This window comes from Cydia splendana, chromosome 24 (genome assembly GCF_910591565.1).
Source record: "Cydia splendana chromosome 24, ilCydSple1.2, whole genome shotgun sequence".
NCBI lineage: Eukaryota > Metazoa > Arthropoda > Insecta > Lepidoptera > Tortricidae > Cydia > Cydia splendana.
In genome coordinates this window covers 11,182,483-11,201,696 of record NC_085983.1, presented here as the reverse complement: position 1 = coordinate 11,201,696, position 19,214 = coordinate 11,182,483, and the positions used below count along the sequence as shown (strand labels likewise).

General features: G+C 37.5%; 1 long non-coding RNA gene across 1 annotated transcript in view; it reads right to left on the bottom strand.

Moving 5' to 3' along the window:
• Nucleotides 1-18,215, bottom strand: part of LOC134802528 (uncharacterized) — an 84,569-nt gene extending 66,354 nt beyond the window's left edge. Inside the window, exon 1 of the long non-coding RNA XR_010145851.1 lies at nucleotides 17,656-18,215. This is a non-coding gene — a long non-coding RNA (uncharacterized LOC134802528). The remainder of the gene's footprint in view (nucleotides 1-17,655) is intronic.
• Between the last annotated feature and the right edge of the window lie 999 nt (nucleotides 18,216-19,214).

The following is a 19,214-nucleotide window of genomic DNA, read 5'->3' as shown; positions in this document are numbered from 1 at the left end:
TGACCGTTTTTTTTTTTTGCTATTTTTTCGTTTTTTTTTTGCATTATGGTACGGAACCCTTCGTGCGCGAGTCCGACTCGCACTTGCCCGGTTTTTATTTAAGAGGATACATTAGTGGTAATTTTTCCATACAAACGTTCTCGACATTTTCCTCTCTGGATTTTGACCCTAGATGAGTAATTTTTTTGTTTAGTTCAATATTACCAGTACCTATCTGTGTCTGTATGTTTTTTTTATAGGTATTCTTGTTTGTTTAAGAACTAAGAACTAGGTTACTTCAAAGAATAGACGCATAGCATACAAAATCGGTAGCAATAAATGCAAAAATCAAAACTGTCAGACACAGATAATTTCTTTCTTATTCTGTTTCCAAAATTTAATTACGATTGGTTAAGTAATGGAGAAGAAAAATGTCAACAACGAACTCTAATCTTTCTGAGATTTTTACAAGGATTTTTTGTCTAAGCTGCAGTTGTCCTTATCGCACTAATTTTAGGAGCCGTCCCCGTCAGCGCGACGGAGATATTTTATTAAAAATATTCGAAGAAAGGGCTAAGCTAATATATCCTTTTAAAGTCATAAGAACGAGACTCGAACATTCTATCACGACTATTATTGCGTACATAAGCTATAACAAATAGCCTTTCCTATTTTCTATTAGTCATCTATTATAGTTTTATTATGCATAACGGAAAGTGCAGGTATTCGAAGGCCTGGGAACACGCAGGTGCAGTGAAGGACTGAATGTCTAGCATGTCAAAATCAATGAATGGCACTTGAAAGAACCGAGGGCCTACCGCGAAAACCGAAATTCGCAAATTGCGGGGAGCTTTCTCTTTTACTTCAATTAGTGTGACAGGGAAAGATGCCCGCAATTTGTTAACTTCGATTTTCGAGGTTATACTCGTAAGCCCAGGATTAGGCAGGATCAGAGTAACTAAAATCACAACCGAGGAGTGTCTTTTCAAAAGGACTTATTTTTCTTTGAAAACGATACAAAATTATGTATAATTTAAAATAGCCATTCCTCAACCCTTCTTTTTGGCTTATAATACAGTAATTTTATACATTTAGCGTTTGCGTTAAATCCGGTAGTTCTGATTTTTTGCAGACTTGTTTATGATGTTGGCCCAATGAATAATCCAAGTTTGAGAATTCGAGCTCCGAACGCAACTTTGTCAAAAATCGAAAAAACCGCGAAATTTTCGGAGATTTTTAAGATTTGGGCGATTATAACCCTAACTGACTAGTTTTTGATAGTACCTTCTCAGGACGTTTTTAAAGTAAACTAAATTTGCTACAATACGAGACTAGAATTGTCTCTGTAGATCTAGTAGTTTCCGAAATAAAACCTTCCAAAATTTATATTTTTTTGAAATTGTATTCGTAGGGTAAGTAAGTGCAGTGAGTATGCACTTTTGTCTCAGGCGATGCAGCTTGGCACGATTGTTCCTAAGGTCAAACAAAGCTGATTTGGCCAGGTAGCTCGAGATCGTACCGTGCCTACCCCCCAAAAAGAGAGGGGCAAGGCTCGGATCACCAGGTCATATCTATGCTATATTTCTTCCTGCTCTTAGCAACTAGGGCAAGTTATATATCATTTTCATATAATTTAAAGATTCCTTAAGAAAACCGAAATTTTCGCGGGTTTTTCGATTTTTGACAAAGTTGCGTTCGGCGCTCGAGGTCACAAACTTGGATTATTAATTGGGTCAACATCATAAATAAGTCTGCAAAAAAACAGAACTACCGGATTTGACGCAAAAGAGCCAGGTTACAAAATTCAACAAAGTTACTGGATTATTAGCCGTAAGTAGTTGAGTGATGAGTTTTTGGCAAAAATATCGGTTTTGGTACAAGCTTTTAGCGCTGACTGTACTTTTCTTACGACAGACAACTAATACTCATCGAGACAATTCTAAAAATCTCAAACACAATTAGGTTGCGTTGTTTCATCACAGAGTTCCTATGGCCACCTCCTGTCTCCATCATCAGATCAGCTCGATGGTACCATAATATTGCATTGTCGCCCGACTTACATATGTATGCAAATTTTCAGCTTCATTGGAAGTCGAAAAGTGTGTCAAATTAAACTTGCAAGATTTGACTCATACATAAAAGTTTGTAAAAAACCGGCCAAGTGCGAGTTGGACTCGCGCACGAAGGGTTCCGTACCATTACGCAAAATACTGCAAAAAAAAAACGTTTGTTGTATGGGAGCCCCACTTAAATATTTATTTTATTCTGTTTTCAGTTATGTTGTTATTGCGGGCACAAAATTACATCATATGTAAAAATGTCAATTGTCTAGGTTCATGAATTCAGCGTGGTGACAGACGGACAGACGGACAGTGCAGTCTTAGTAATAGCAGAAAGTATGTAATAGGGACCCGTTTTTACCCTTAGGGTACGGAACCCTAAAAAGGGACAACGTTAGATATTTGTAACAAAACTGTTGGAAAGTGTCTTCGTAAACTTAAAGAATCTTGTTTTATAGGTAACTGCATAAACGCACGTGGAACGAGTTTAAATGTTTGAATAAATATACATAAATATACATTTCAACCTTGCTGCTAACCAGACTAAATTTGTATCAGTGCCTAATTCCTCGACAATATACTCTTCATATGGACTTCTCATAGTTTCCTTTACGCCCAGATTTAACAGGTTATGGGCCCAGCACGCTTCCACTGCGCGAATGAAGGAAGGAATGTAATACAGTCACACCAGTGTCCATGGGCAGACGACATAGAGAGAGTGTCGAGCAACTGGCTCACAGAGGCACAAGACCGAGGACGGTGGAAGAGGTTGGAGGAGGCCTATACCCGGAAGGGGTCCTAACACTACTAGATTATACAAAATAGTATTTAGTTTAAAAATATTTAATTACACAAACGGGTCTACCGCGATATAATTTCATTGACATTTGTTGGGACGTCAGTCTTTCCGTGACCACAGCTGGTGCAACTCAGCTGAAACGTCGGAATTAAAGGTAAAAACAATGAAATTATATCGCGGTAGACCCGTTTGTGTAATTAAATATGTGTACAAAACGCGAGAGTTTAAAGTGTTAGTTTAAAAATAGTTTGTACATGTGTTTAAGGAATAAAAAGGCCTTTTATTTTTTTTATTTATTATTAATACCAGTGTCCGGTTTACTCGTCGTCGATTCACGGGAAACGTGAGTGGAATCCGCCATCTTGTTTTCCAATAAAAGAAAAACAACAACATGACACTGTAAAATTAGTGACACTGTAAAATCTATTTTTCGGTTTATTTTATGTTTCTTTACTTATTTTTTTTTGTCTGTTACCTTCCGTGATTATTTCTCACTTGATGGTCTAATCGGAAGATCAGCGCTGGAAGTCGCCAGCAACATGCTGAGATGGGGCAATTTCGTGACACTTTATTTTTCACTGTTTTTAGAGTTCCGTACCCAAAGGGTAAAACGTATTACTAAGACTCCGCTGTCCGTCCGTCCGTCCGTCTGTCACCAGGCTGTATCTCACGAACCGTGATAGCTAGACAGTTGAAATTTTCACAGATGATGTATTTCTGTTGCCGCTATAACAACAAATACTAAAAACAGAATAAAATAAAGATTTAAGTGGGGCTCCCATACAACAAACGTGATTTTTGACCGAAGTTAAGCAACGTCGGGCGGGGTCAGTACTTGGATGGGTGACCTTTTTTTTTGCCGTTTTTTGCATTATGGTACGGAACCCTTCGTGCGGGAGTCCGACTCGCACTTGCCCGGTTTTTTTTTCTATGTATGTCTGTTGTCTGTGTGTTTACGAATAAAAAACTATTCTATTCTATTCAATATGGCGGCGGCTGTCAAACTGACTTGTGCTTATTGGACCGAATTAGATTAGGTGACAACACGGTAAGGGATCCCGTTTTACCCTAGTTATGAGGAAAATGGCCCGCTTGTGAAAACGCGTAACAATAAATATGGGTTTTTACGGTTATATATACTAAAGCGAAATAACTTAAAATAACTTAAAAGTATTTCGCTTTTACTGAACTGTGACGCGGTGGGCAAAGTTATGTTAAAGGGCAAAGTTTTATACATTTACGGTACAGTATGTAAATCCAATACGAGCGAAAATTTAAATAGTGATCAGCATTGGACCTAAGAAGTATACTGAGATAAATTTTGCTTAGAAATACAATGAAAATATTAACCATACAAAAAAATTTGGCCCGCAATGTAAAGCAACATACAAGTTACGAGATACGAGCTTATTAAAGTAACTGTCAACAGTCGGCCCGATTCGAACTTTAAGATACGTCAAATATTACGTCTGGATACGATATGGATTAGATATGTCGGTGTCAAAAGTGACGTTTCTTCAAACGAAAACGTCTCTTTCGACAATGACATATCTAATCCATATCGTATCTAGCTGTAGACCTCGCGGGCATAACTTAAAACAAAATAAATGTATGGCTCAATCATTTATAAAAAAAAATCCTAAAACCATGAAAAAAAAAAATTTAATCATCGAACCTGCTCACAAAATTTCACGAGAATCGGTTGAGAATTGCGACCTATTATAGAGGAGTAGTATATCCGTACATACGAAAGCATTTTTGCCCAATCCGAAACCGAGATCTTCGCTAACGCTCGGTCAATAAATCAAGTTCAGATTTCCAACTTCGGCTGATATGATGATGATGGTTAAAATGTACATCAACCTTTGTAATCAAACCGTCACATTTCGTAGCCGTCTACGGCGTAGACCCTCTACGACCCGGAGCTACGCCGTAGGCATCGCTTTGAAGTTAAAATAAGCATCACTCGTTTCAAAAACGTCGTAAGTGTCATGTTGTTTTAAGGGAGATACGACGTTTTGAAGTATAATTAATGGCTACTGAACTGGCTTTTATCGTATTGTTAAATAAGGCAATTTAGTTATTTATTATGTTGATATAAAATATTGCGTTTGTGTTAAGCTTAATAGCTTATATTATAAGAGCGGTGGTGTAGCGGTAAGAGCGTGCGACTTTCAATCCGGAGGTCGCGGGTTCATACCCCGGCTCGTACCAATGAGTTTTTCGGAACTTATGTACGAAATATCATTTGATATTTACCAGTCGCTTTTCGATGAAGGAAAACATCGTGAGCAAACCGGACTAATCCCAATAAGGCCTAGTTTACCTTCTGGGTTGGAAGGTCAGATGGCAGTCGCTTTCATGAAAACTAGTGCCTACGCCAGTTCTTGGGATTAGTTGCCAAGCGGACCCTAAGCTCCCAGGAGGCATGGCAGAAATGGCAGGACAGATGATGTACTTATAATTGTAATAGAAAAAATCTGTATGTATGTATTAATAGGAGGTATATTATTGATAGTAATCACAGGTTATGAATATGATCTAGAGTTATGAATTATGATCTGTCAGTGTCAAAGTGTCATTTCTTCTATTAGAAACGCACCAGACCATAGTCTTATATTATAAAACATGGTCTTCTCTTCCCAGAGTGACACAAGCCTACGTCACAATAACATTGCCACTTTATATAGCGCTATCGCATATTATCATATAGCGCTGTCGCATGATGACGTAGGCTTGTGTCAGTCACGTGACCACGAAAAGACGGGAAGAGAGTACTGATGTGCCGGAGGAAACTTTCCAAAATTGCGTAAATTTCCACATAGGAAAGTTTCAGTAACTTCTAACATTTTTGTATGGGGATTGAAAGCTTCCGAAACATAACATTGAAATTACTTATATTTCTGTGATATTTGCAAGAAATTTCCTAGAACTTTTCCAACTTTTTGGAAACTTTCCGCAACTTTAGAAGACAGTACCAGGCGGAGTATATTATTATACCATGTAAAAGACAATTAAATTATAAAAATAATAATAATTCAGCCTATATACGTCCCACTGCTGGGCACAGCCCTCTCACTCGTGAGAGGGCTTGGGCTATAGCCCCACGCTAACTACAATTAAATTAAATTAAATATCATTTATTTTCTGGCAACTAACATATGATAATAAAAATCTTTAAACTTAAATAAAAATCACATTAATGCTACTTTTTACTGACTTTGGGGCTTAGTTATCTATCAGTAGGGAATATTTAGGAAGTAAATACTTGTAAAATGGAAAATTTTGCGTATAGTTAGTGGGCAAAGTTGTAGATAATTTATCCTAACTTTGCCCACTAAAAGTACCTTAAACTGAACATTTTGTTTGACAAGCAGGTATCGTGTGCAACCGTTGCCACAGAGAAAGCTATTGACTATGCATTAAGGCCGCTTTTATTTAGTGGGCAAAGTTTTACATAAATTATCCTCACTTTGCCCACTAAAAGTACCATAAACGGAACATTTTCTTTGACAACCAGGTATTGTGTGTTTACTAAACACTGTTTAGCCAAACCGTTGTCGCAGAGAAAGCTTTTGAGTATGCATTAAGGCCGCCTCTACCTGAGCCGCAGCCGGGATCGATCCTGCATCCGATACATTAAGAAATTGGGTCAAGCGGTACATTACGCGTAGCTTACTGCACACAGAGGGTTCACTTAGAGCATTTAGGGCATCTAAAAGATGACTGGTCTGTTTAAGCTAACACAAGCTATTATACTTAGTAACTTCATTTTTATTAATTAATTACAGTGAGACGCCTCATTCTGCTCTCGTATGTTTCTTTTCTCTTAATGAATGTATTAATTATACAGGATATTGACTCTTGGAAACCCTATACATCTCTAAGGATAACTTGATAAATAATCTTATAGTTCTGACACCTAGAGACATTTACACCTCTAAATATTATAGTTTTTTTTTTGTGTTTTGTATCTGTATTTTGTATGTAATTCGACATTAAGAGACCATATACATCTCTTAGTAATTGTAATACGTTAGATTGAATTCTTAGTTTTATTTTATAAAATTGTTGATGTTATTATTTTTGCATGTATGTAAATTCAATGATGACGTGTAAAAGTGCCCTTGTGGCCTATTTGCTGAATAAATGTTGATGTTGATGTTTGATGTTTGATGACTCACGCTAGACCGGGCCGGGCCCGAGCCAAGGCCGACATGTCATTTTCTATGACGGCTGATCGGTGATCACGTGGTGCTTTCCATAGAAAACGAAGTGTCTGAAGCTCGGGCCCTTCCCCGGCTCGGTCCAGCGTGAGTCATCCTTATGGCTCACCAATCAGTGCGAAATTTTGCCTCAATTTTACAAGCTTTTATTTACTTTCACCTGTCCCGTTATCTGTCTGTAATCAAATCTTGCAAGTTAAATTTGATCCACTTCACGGTTTCCGATTGAGCTGAAATTTTGCATACATACGTAAGTCGGGTGACAATGCAATATTATGGTGTCATCGAGCTGATCTGATGATGGAGACCGGAGGTGGCCATAGGAACTATGTGATAAAACAACGAAATCTAATTGTTTTTGGGGTTTTTAGAATTGTCTCGATGAGCATTAGTTGCCTGTGGAAAGAAAAGTACAGTCAGCGATAAAAGCTTGTACCAAAAATGAAATTTATGCCAATAACTTATTATATAATATGTAATGTTTTTTTCATCAAACTTGCTCGTAAAAGGTGTTAATAACTCGTAGGTGTTTGGTCCGTAAAATCCAAATTTCGACCTTGGGCTGTAATTAATGTACGTCCGAAATTAGGCAGAAGTTTTATTTTTTGCACTTTTTTTACACAGATATTTACTACCTTCAACATTTACTGTTATTAGTGTTATTACTATTCATAATTAATGTCATTAACGGGTCTAACGCAATTAAATTTCGTAATTTTACCTGGCTCAAACGTCGGAAAAAAGTAAAATAATGAAATTTAATCGCGTTAGACCCGTTAATGACTTTAATTATGTGTACAAAACGCGACAGTTTAAAGTGTTACATTAAAAATAATTCACAATACTTTGTAAGAATTTTCAAATATTTAGTAATACCTGTGTATGTAGAAACAACAAACTATACTCTGTATCTTTAGTTATTTAAATAAAAGTAAACAAACAATTTGTACAATTTCGGGTAGTTATAACATTTATTGGTGAACCAACCAAATACAAAACCGCCTGGATCTGTCACTGATCAATCTAACTTTAACCTACATCATTTGATCACGTAATGTTTTCGTCTACCCTCAACTGGCTTAAGGACCCATTTGAGGGTACATTTTGTTTACTTTTATTTAAATACCTAAAGATTCAGAGTATACATACTAATTGGCCACTTTTAATAATAAGGCTTCGATCGGTTTGTTTCCTTCTGATTTGTCAGGAGTGGCCAATTACTATGTAGTGTCCAATATCTATAGCAGTCACCCTATTCATGATCAAACTCCCCCGTCTAAAAAGTCTCTCTAACTTTCTTCTCCCAGTAAATACACTTAAGAGGGAAGAAAAGCTTTGCAATCCTCAGTACAATAACAGACCCCACTCGTATGTAAGGGATGGTGTTTAGCAAAAATGAGTCGTCTCACATCCATTTTGCAATAAAATGTCAACTTTAGGCGTCATTTTTTTGAGTTGCTATATTATTGAAAAATTAATGTGGGTTGATACATTATTGCTTAACAGCATCCAGTTAAGATACATAAAAAAGACTGCTGTATTAATATTTATAATACTATAGTACCGTAAAATGGGGTGAGTTGGGTGAAATTTGACTTTCATACCTCGATAAAATTTTATTTTCACCTCAGCAGCCCGAACAAGGGTACTTTGCTTCTTAAAAACAGTGAGCAAAATGCGATTTTGCTCACTGAGTCATTTTGCTCACTGAGTGAGACACACTCAGTGAGAAAAACCCGATTTTGCTCACTGAGTGAGACAAAATGACATTCAAGTGACCTTTATAGTCAAATGTCATTTCAACATGCGGGGTCTAATACAAGTTCGATATACTTGGGTTCTATTATATCTGTCCCTCTAGCTAGGTATGTTCTCACTGCTTAGGGTGAAAATTTTTGTGTACTACACGAGATCAAAGTTATTTACAACTTTGATCTCTTGTTGTACAAATAACTATTTTACATGTGAAAACTGAATGGTGTATATAATATGTGGTTCGGGCGTTTGTATTTTAGTTTGTATTTTATTTTGGGTAGTTCCATTTCATAACTTTGACGATAAAGAGGAAAACCCACCTCACCCCGTAGTGCCTCGTATTTGGGGTGAGAGGGTTTTTCATACAAAGGTGATTTTGGAAGATTGTTGGATCGATTTTTTTTTATTATGAATATTACTATACATTATTTTTGTAGCAGTAGCCTTAAAACCCCACCTCACCCCCCTCTCAATCCTTCTCTCCCCATTCATAACCCATAGCTCTCCGCGAAACCTACTCACCCCGTTTTACGGTATATGGTGGAGGGTTAGACTTAGTTTTTCTGTCAACAACCTGTTCTGCAGTTTGGCAGATAATGCGTTTATTACACTGTATATATTGTTATGGATTACAATGGAGACAACGGTTTCCACTAAATAAATCTTAACAAATCACTTTGATTTTGATGTCAACCGCTTCAGCCTAATATTCTAGGTTTATAGATTTCGCTTTAAAAAAAAATATTGCAAAATTAAAAAAAAAAAAACTTATAAACCTAGTCTTTCATTGTGTCAATATATGTAATACTAAAAAATCATGGAGAATGGAAAATATTTAGAAGTGGAAAAACATTTTCTCTTTTTGTGTGGACGTAGTACCTAGGGTAATTCGCACGTAACTGGCTACTTTTAGTAACTGGCCACCCTAAACTAAAAAGGAATTCTATTCACCTATAAGCAGAATTCCTTTTAGTATAAGGCTTCAATAACTGGCCACCTTTCAATAACTAGCCAATATACTAAAATGAATTCTATTTATAGATGAATAGAATTCATTTTTGGTTTGGGGTGGCCATTTACTAAAAGCGTCTAGGTACTGGCGAATTTCCCTATTAGTATTCTCAAAGCTTAACACAATACACATCGACTTGCATTAACTAACTTTCATCAGTGTACTATCTTCAACAGTTTACGCTACATTCCCAATTCCCTGATGTATTTGTTACCTGCACCGAGCGAAACTCACACATAGTTGCTTGTCTACAAAACACAACACAGAATGAGGTAGAAACCTGATGAGAGTGGTTCGAACGTACACTGACATCAGAATGATTTGAATTGACGTGTAAAATTTGTATTATTTCATCAATAAATATATCTTACAAGAAGCGCTGGTGGTAAGAGCGTGCGACTTTCAATCCGGAGGTCGCGGGGTCAAACCCAGGCTCGTACCAATGAGTTTTTCGGAATTTATGTACGAAATATCATTCATCAAGGTCAGATGGCAGTCGCTTTCGTAAAAACTAGTGCCTACGTCAAATCATGGGATTACTTGTCAAGTGGACCCCAGGCTCCCATGAGCCGTGGCTAAATGCCGGGATAACGCGAGGAAGAAGAAGAAATATATCTTACAAGTAAATAAAAGTAAATGTCATGTCAAATGATAACAAAATGACATAATTTTGATATCAAAACGTAAGTTCGAATAGGCCTCACATACGCCATATTCGACAGCGATCCCCCACGGAATTTGAATAAGTCAAGAATATATTTATGTTCATTGTTCATGTCAAATTCATTACATTTTATACCGTACTAGCTTTGGTCCGCGACTTCGTTGGCGTGGCATCAGTGACAGCAGCTAAAGTAGGTATAGCGCCTGAATAATGCTAATAGCAATCAGTCAATTCGTGCATTGCTTACTTCAATTATTAGACAATTCATTAACTCTTTCAATTCCACCCCCCTTTGCACTCTCTTCAGGGATGATTTTCGACATAATATCCTATGTCCTTCCCCAGGACTCAAACTATCTCTATACCAAATTTTAACTAAATCAGTTCAGCGGCTTAAGCGTGAAGAGCTAACAGACAGACAGACACACTTTCGCCTTTATACGAGTAATATTAGTATGGAGTTGGTATGGAGTATGGATTCTTGCGCAGAAACTACAAATTCAAAGGTGTCACTGCCTTGTTACGGCTAGCTGTGTTAGTCTTATGTTCCTATAGCAGCCATTTGGTTAAATTAGTCAGCTAATTAAATGCCTAGGCTGTTCATTAAACGCCGGCATCCAATTCGATGCCTAGGCCGATACTTAATTGAACTAGAATCACTAAACGTTTAACAACTTGGCGTATTGAAAGTCAGCCTTTTGAATATGACTGAGCCACTCAGCTAGTAATTCAAATTTAACATTTAAAACTAAATAAAATAAATACTACTAGTACTCTGTTGGCTCAGCGACCCAAAATGAGACTTTGCCTCCGACACAAGACAGCGCCACTTTTCTCGGTCCTGTGCGACCTCTCGCCAATTGCTGACTCAAAGTTCGCGCAGGTCCGCCTCCACCATGTCGCACCAGCGATATCTGGGGCGTCCGATAGGACGTCTTCCTGCTGGACGGCCCAGGTATGCTCTTTTCACGTTCCCATCTTCGTCCATTCTCTCAAGGTGGCCCAACCAACGGAGTCTATGAGCTTTAGTCTCTCCCATGATGTTAGGTTCAACCACTAGGTTTTCGATTTCACGAAATAAAATAAATAAATAATAGATAACCTAACCTTAAACGAACTTCATAAATTCATCAATGTGCAATTAAACTACACGACGTTCAGCCATCTGGTTAAACGTTGCGCTGAATGACTTGGCTGGTTGTTCTTTAGTCATTTAATTAGATGCCGGCGTGTTATTAACGGCCTAGTCATCTAATTAGATGGCTAATTTAACCTACTGTACGTTACATCCCACCGATCGCGCCATATAAGGTAGGTTATACATTCAACCGGAAAAAACACATATAATTAGGGGGGACGAGGATTCTTAAACAACTAAGGCCACATTCACTAACCCGGGGTTGACCGGTTAAACCTGGAGTTACCATGGTTATCAGTACAATTTGACACTGGGTTAACGGTTTAACCGGTTAACCGCGGGCTAGTGGGATGGCGCAAGTGACGATTAATGAATTGAACTTTGGAAAAAAATTCTTCACATTAAAATTGTGAAGCGAAATTTTGTTGACAATTTATATAATTTCCAAAGCCTTTCCAAACTAGATCAACACGTTTTCAACCAACGTAAAAAAAACAGAAAAAGGGTTGCAAATTGAGTTTTTCAACGCATTGTTATGGGGTAACAAAGAGGATTGTAAACTAATTTAATGGACGTAGGCGGTTTTCACATTGGATGCGCTAGTGGCCTAGCGGTAAGAGCGTGCGACTTGCAATCCGGAGGTCGCGGGTTCAACCCCGGCTCGTACCAATGAGTTTTTCGGAACTTATGAACGAAATATTATTTGATATTTACCAGTCGTTTTTCGGTGAAGGAAAAACATCGTGAGGAAACCGGACTAATCCCAATAAGGCCTAGTTTACCCTCTGGTTTTGGAACGTCAGATGGCAGTCGCTTTCGTAAAAACTAGTGCCTACGCCAATTCTTGAGATAAGTTGCCAAGCGGACCCCAGGCTCCCATGAGCCGTGGCAAAATGCCGGGACAACGCGGCCGCATCCAATGTGAAAGCCTGGGGTTTCACATTGGATGCGGCCGCACGCCGCTGCGGTGTGCGAGCGGGACGTCGCTATAATGTGCATAGCGCTGTCTCGTTTACACACCTTCGCGGCGTGTTATAACCGTGTTAAGGTAGTTTGTACTGGTATACAGAATTATGAAGAGTGTGATAGTAGTTTGAAAAATCATTATTTATTTCAGATATATTTTTGTAAAAAAAAAATTTGAAGGCACAATGTATATTGGACTGAAAGAGATCCCCTATAGGGATAAGTTCGCCTTTGTAGATTGTATGTTTTGTTTTTAATCTGTTTGTTATCTGTCTTATGTACCTACATTTATAATGGCGACCCATCAAATATGTAGGAGCGGACAATGTGTTCACAATATCTGAACACGCACTCTAACGCCTTGACAATACAGGCGTGTTCAGATATTTCTGACCACCTAAGTCGCTCCGATATATCTGATAGCGACTGTACACGGGAATCTCTAGGATCAATCAAATAACCACTCAGATCAAAAATCACGTAACAACCCCATCTTCACGTTGAAATATCCACCTTATTACTATAGTTTAAGGTCGATATTTCATTGAACACTTAGCCTATATTTTGCAAGATAGATAGGCAGATTTGTTTGTTCGATTTTGGACTTTATTTGGTAAAGATAAGGTTGGATCTTGTATGGCGAATGGATGTTTGATATATCAATCAAATTGTCCTGGAGGTTAGTTTAACCTAATACTCGTCTATATGGCGCCACAAATAATTGGGTTTCATGTGACAATATGCCAGTTAGGGTATCTTCTTAGGGTTCCGTAGACAAAAACATGAACTTTTATTACGTTATAGCAAAGAGAATTTGAAATAGAGAGGTACTGTCATGGTAAATTATGTAGCCACAGTATACATTTAGTGCCATTTTTCGACAGACGATTAAAACTGTTAGAACGCCATTTGACTTTGATCCTTATTCTTTCACTGATATATGTTAACTTGTTAAATATGAATATGAATATTAATTAATATTATTAATTTCGTTTAGTAGTACCACTGTATATATATTGTATGTAAATAAATGTTTTAGCAAAAAAAAAAAAAAACGCCATCGTCTTATTCGGTAGGATTCAAAATATGAATTCCGTTAAAAAAAAATACGAGGTTTTTTTTTATTCGCACCCCGTCTAGAACCGTGGATCCAGAAAAACGCTTAGTAAATAAATTAAAAGAAAATTATTTAAAGCAGGACCAGTCGAGGCGTTTTTGAATTTTCTCAAAAAACCATTTTTTACTTATCTTCACCCCACCCCCGTGGTTACACAAATACAATTGAATTTAAACCAAAATAGGAGTGTTTTGTTCAAAGTTCATTTCTTTCTCTTTTTTCATTTGGCAGTAGAACAAAGCACCCCTGGGTTTTCATGTACCGTAAAACGGGGTGAGTAGGTTTCGCGGGGAGCTATGGGTTATGAATGGGGAGAGAAGGTTTGAGAGGGGGGTGAGGTGTGTTTTTAAGGCTACTGCTACAAAAATAATGTATTCCAATTTAAAATGGGGCTATAGTAATACGCATAAAAAATAAAAATCGATCCAACAATCTTCCAAAATCACCTTTGTATGAAAAACCCTCTCACCCCAAATACGAGGCACTACGGGGTGAGGTGGGTTTTCCTCTTTATCGTCAAAGTTATGAAATGGAACTACCCAAAATAAAATACAAACGTCCGAACCACTTATTATATACACCATTCAGTTTTCACATGTAAAAATAAAATTTTATCGAGGTTTGAAAGTCAAATTTCACCAACTCACCCCCACTTTACGGTACCTAAATGTAAACCAAATACATTTTTCGATAAAATTACTAACAAAAATACTTGAATACCCGCGAGTACAGTCACCTGCAATAATTTGTTACACAACGAAGGCCGCAAAAATATCTGACACGATCTTATTTGTAGAGCTATAAGAGCATATATTTTTTAAGACCTTCGAAGAGTAGCATATTATTGCAGGTGACTGTACAAAGTAAGTAATATAAGTAAATATACTTTTCACCTCAGCAGCTCGAACAAGGGTACTTTGCTTCTTAAAAACAGTGAGCAAAATGCGATTTTGCTCACTGAGTCATTTTGTCTCACTCAGTGAGCAAAATGCGATTTTGCTCACTGAGTGAGACAAAATGACATTCAAGTGACCTTTATAGTCAAATGTCATTTCAACATGCGGGGTCTAATACAAGTTCGATATACTTGGGTTCTATTATCTCTGTCCCTCTAGGTATGTTCTCACTGCTTAGGGTGAAAAATTTTGTGTACTACACGAGATCAAAGTTATTTACATCTCGTGCGCTTTTGAATCCCTTACTACGCTCAAGATTCTAAATTAGAGATTATTATAGAATCTTTCGCTTGCACGGGACTCAAAATAAGCACTGGAAGAAATATCAAACTTTGATCTCTTGTTGTACAAATAACTATTATTGAACCACAAAATAAAACAAATTCAATAAAAGATTGCCAATGTGATGATACTTAAACTGCAAAACGTAATTCAAGACCAAAAAAGTAAGAAAATGTTGCCAATTTTTACTAGCGCGTCTTGTATTTATGTAAAAATAAGTAAATAAAAATATATTATCTTAGCGTGATTATCTATCAAAAGGAATTTACTATTTTACAAACAAATTATTGCAGTGGCAACATTTTCTTACTTTTTTTTGTCTTGAATTACGTTTTGCATTACTTAGAGTGACTTTTATCTCTCTCTACTGATTTTCTGTCCCGCATCAGTTGTAAGTTTCTGTATGGCCGAATGGTTGACTGGTAGAGAATGCCTTATGGCATTAAGTCCGCCATGTGTACTTTCTTGTATTGTGCAATAAAGGTTAAATCAATAAATAAAATGTAAATAAAGGTAGCAACATGCGGTCTCATCGCTTTTTGACAATTGATTTAAAAGATTAAAATGTCCTCAGAACTCCGTTAAATAATACAATCGGATTAGGAATAACCCCGGAATTTCTAGAACAGTCCGGAAATTTGGTATGTATGTTAATTGAAGGTCTCTTTTTCATGTCCACACTATTTGACATTCGGGGACCTCGAGGAACCGCCACCATCTTGGAAAACATGTAACTACTTTACATATACCTACACATTCTGAAGAAAGTCTGCCGTATTCGAACTTCAAGATATTCACAAGAGACGACACGTACTAGATCCATTCTAGATACGTTATAGTTTAGATATCAACTAGTTCTCTTTTGCAGCGCAATTCGGGCAACCAATGTCACTTTTACGTTAGATAGAGTAAGATATCTATTAGATGTGAATTGGATCTCTAAGTCATATCTTGTGGAAATCGTTCAACAGTATTTCCAGAATCGCGCAAATGTCAAATTTGACAGGTTAAATCTTAAACATATCGTTATCGTATCTTGGTGATGTCTAATAGATGTCTATTTCAAAATCCGAATCGGGCCCATTGTATCTGTGACTACTTTTAGGTTATTTCACTTTTACTGAACTGTGGTGGGCAAAGTTATGTTAAAGGGCAAAGTTTTATACTTTTCCGGTATGTAGTGTATAGTAGCACGGGCAGGTTACCGCACCTCCCACGGGACACCAAACATGGTGCAGGCTTACTGAGTGGGACCCATGGGACACCAAAGATGGTGCAGGCTTACTGAGTGGGACCCACGGGACACCAAACATGGTGCAGGCTTACTGAGTGGGACCCACGGGACACCAAAGATGGTGCAGGCTTACTGAATGGGACCCACGGGACACCAAAGATGGTGCAGGCTTACTGAGTGGGACCCACGGGACACCAAAGATGGTGCAGGCTTACTGATTGGGAACCACGGGACACCAAAGATGGTGCAGGCTTACTGATTGGGAACCACGGGACACCAAAGATGGTGCTGGCTTACTGAGTGGGAACCACGGGACACCAAAGATGGTGCTGGCTTACTGAGTGGGACCCACGGGACACCAAAGATGGTGCAGGCTTACTGATTGGGAACCACGGGACACCAAAGATGGTGCTGGCTTACTGAGTGGGACCCACGGGACACCAAAGATGGTGCAGGCTTACTGAGTGGGACCCACGGGACGGGACAGGTATACCTGTCCAAGTCATACTCTGGTTAAATAATTCATTAAATACCTTTGACCTTTTAAAGGACTTAGGATGAACGTCAAAATAGTACTATTACTACTATCACTTCTGTTTGCTAGCATAATATGATTAATATGTTGACTTCATATGAAGTACAGTCACCTGCAATAATATGTTACTCTCCGAAGGCCGCAAAAATATCTGACACGATCTTATTTGTAGAGCCATAAGAGCGTGTCAGATATTTTTGCCGTCTTCGAAGAGTAACATATTATTGCAGGTGACTGTACACAAAGGAATATGTTAGTAAAACTATTTAACTTTTGCAATTACAATGAAAACTACACAATATTTCGTCCTTTAAACAAGAAACTTGCCCATTATTTTTGTAAAACTATGATATAAATAGAAAATTAAATTTTGTTTAAAAAATAATAAACAAGTGGATAATTAAAAAAAAGTATTCAATTACAAAAAATTTAAATTTTGATGACGAAACATTAATTTACAAAATAACTTACAATTTTAAGTGACATCATTGACGTCAATGATGATGCTTTTGTAAATATTGCCTGTTTTCACAATATAAGCACGGATTTCTTTTATTTTGTAACACCTTCACATAACTGTGTTCTATGCAAATAAATTCTTTGAATCTTTGAATCAAATATGAAAAAAGTAAGTATAATTATCCTCTTAAGCTTACAATCCAGTTAACTCAAAAAATCCAATTGCAAAATATTCAATTTCCCCGTTAAACAAAGGTATCCTCTGACATAATTATGAAGCGAACCGCTCCGTATAGAAATAGCGACCCGCACTTGCAACATGGCTGAACACCAACCAACAACACCAAAACGTCGTAACCGACACAATTACCGCAAAAAAAAACAATTCACGCACAAAAAAATTATACAAAGCAATTGAATTTTTAAAATTATTCCTCTTAACCGCCGCTCTTTTGTCTTTGTGTGTCACTTACTTCGTTTTCGAATTGCGTCGCTCCGGAACAAAGGACGCAGTGCATGCGACGCGTTTATTTCAAAAACGGCGTAAACACCACATGTATCTAAATCCCTTTGATGATTGAATACCACTAAACAAATTTTATGCATACGCTTTGTTTAAATCTAAATATATTCACGACCACACTAACATTACCACGTATTTGCAAATTAATATTAACCCGTTAACCGCGATGAGTTTTTTTGCGCAATTGATTTTTTTTATATATTTTTTGTATTTTTTTTTTAAGTTTACGTTGACGCACCTCCTCGAGCGCCGCGGACACACTGAGGCTCTGCAGGAAGGCAGTATGCATTGATTGGGCGTAGCTTTGCCCTTATAGCTGTCTCTTTCTAACGCGTGGACGCTCTGTCTCTCTCGCACTCGTGTGACCGACGAAATTTGGCATCGCGAATGTTAGTAAATTTAATTACTAGTGCTTGAACATAGTTTTTCTATCGATTCCTATGAAATAATGAATTGGGTAATGTTTCAAATGTGGAATGTGATGTTTTTGTGATGTTTTATAAATGGCGGGCTTAAAGGAATGTTTTAAGTAATAATGTAAGAAAGAGGATAAAATAAGTTAAGAAGCTTTCATTTGCAAAGTAATGTTTAAATAGCATGTTATGTAATATTACAAAATAATATTATTATTTTACAATAAAATTGTTGGATTTGTATTACTTTAAAAAGTAAGTCTGTCTGTCTGTCCATCTGTTCGCTACCTGGAGGCCAATCATCATCATCTTCCTCATTGTCTCGGCATTTTGCCATGGCTCATGGTAACCTTGGGTCCGCTTGGCAACTAATCCCAAGAATTGGCGTAGGCACTACTTTTTACGAAAGCGACTGCCATCTGACCTTTCAGCCCATCACTTAGATATCATTTTGATGTTACAATATTATTCCGAATGGCCTCCTATAAACCAAGAAGCGTAGTGGCTCTACGAGCTACGCGGTAGCAGGCTCGTAGCAGCTACGAGCTTGATTGCTCGTAGCTTGGCCATATGTGCAAATATTATTATTGGCCGAGTTTCTTATTAATATTAAATATCTGGGAGACCGAGCTTTGCTCGGAAAACATATAAAAACTCAAAAATGCGCGTTTCCCCAGAGATAAGACCTAGATCGATTTAACGCCCCCGAAAACCCCCATATAGGTAGCAAACTTCATCAAAACCGTTAGGGCCGTTTCCGAGAGCCCCGAAATATATATAAATAAACAAGAATTGCTCGTTTAAAGGTATTAGATAGGGCAAGGGGGAGGGTGGCCAAGAAGGACAGGGTGCGCAACATGGATATTGGCCCATATAACGACCACATTGTAAACTAATCAAACCTTATCGTTTTGTTCAAATAATAATAATATAATATCATTTATTTCAGAATTAATAAATTATTCCATATATGTACACTTAAATAAAACTTAAACTCTATATACATTTACAACTAAATACACTTAAAAAACTAGGTGGACAACATGTGCATCTGGTTCCAATAGTAATGGAAGGGACTATCATCCCGTCCTGCCAC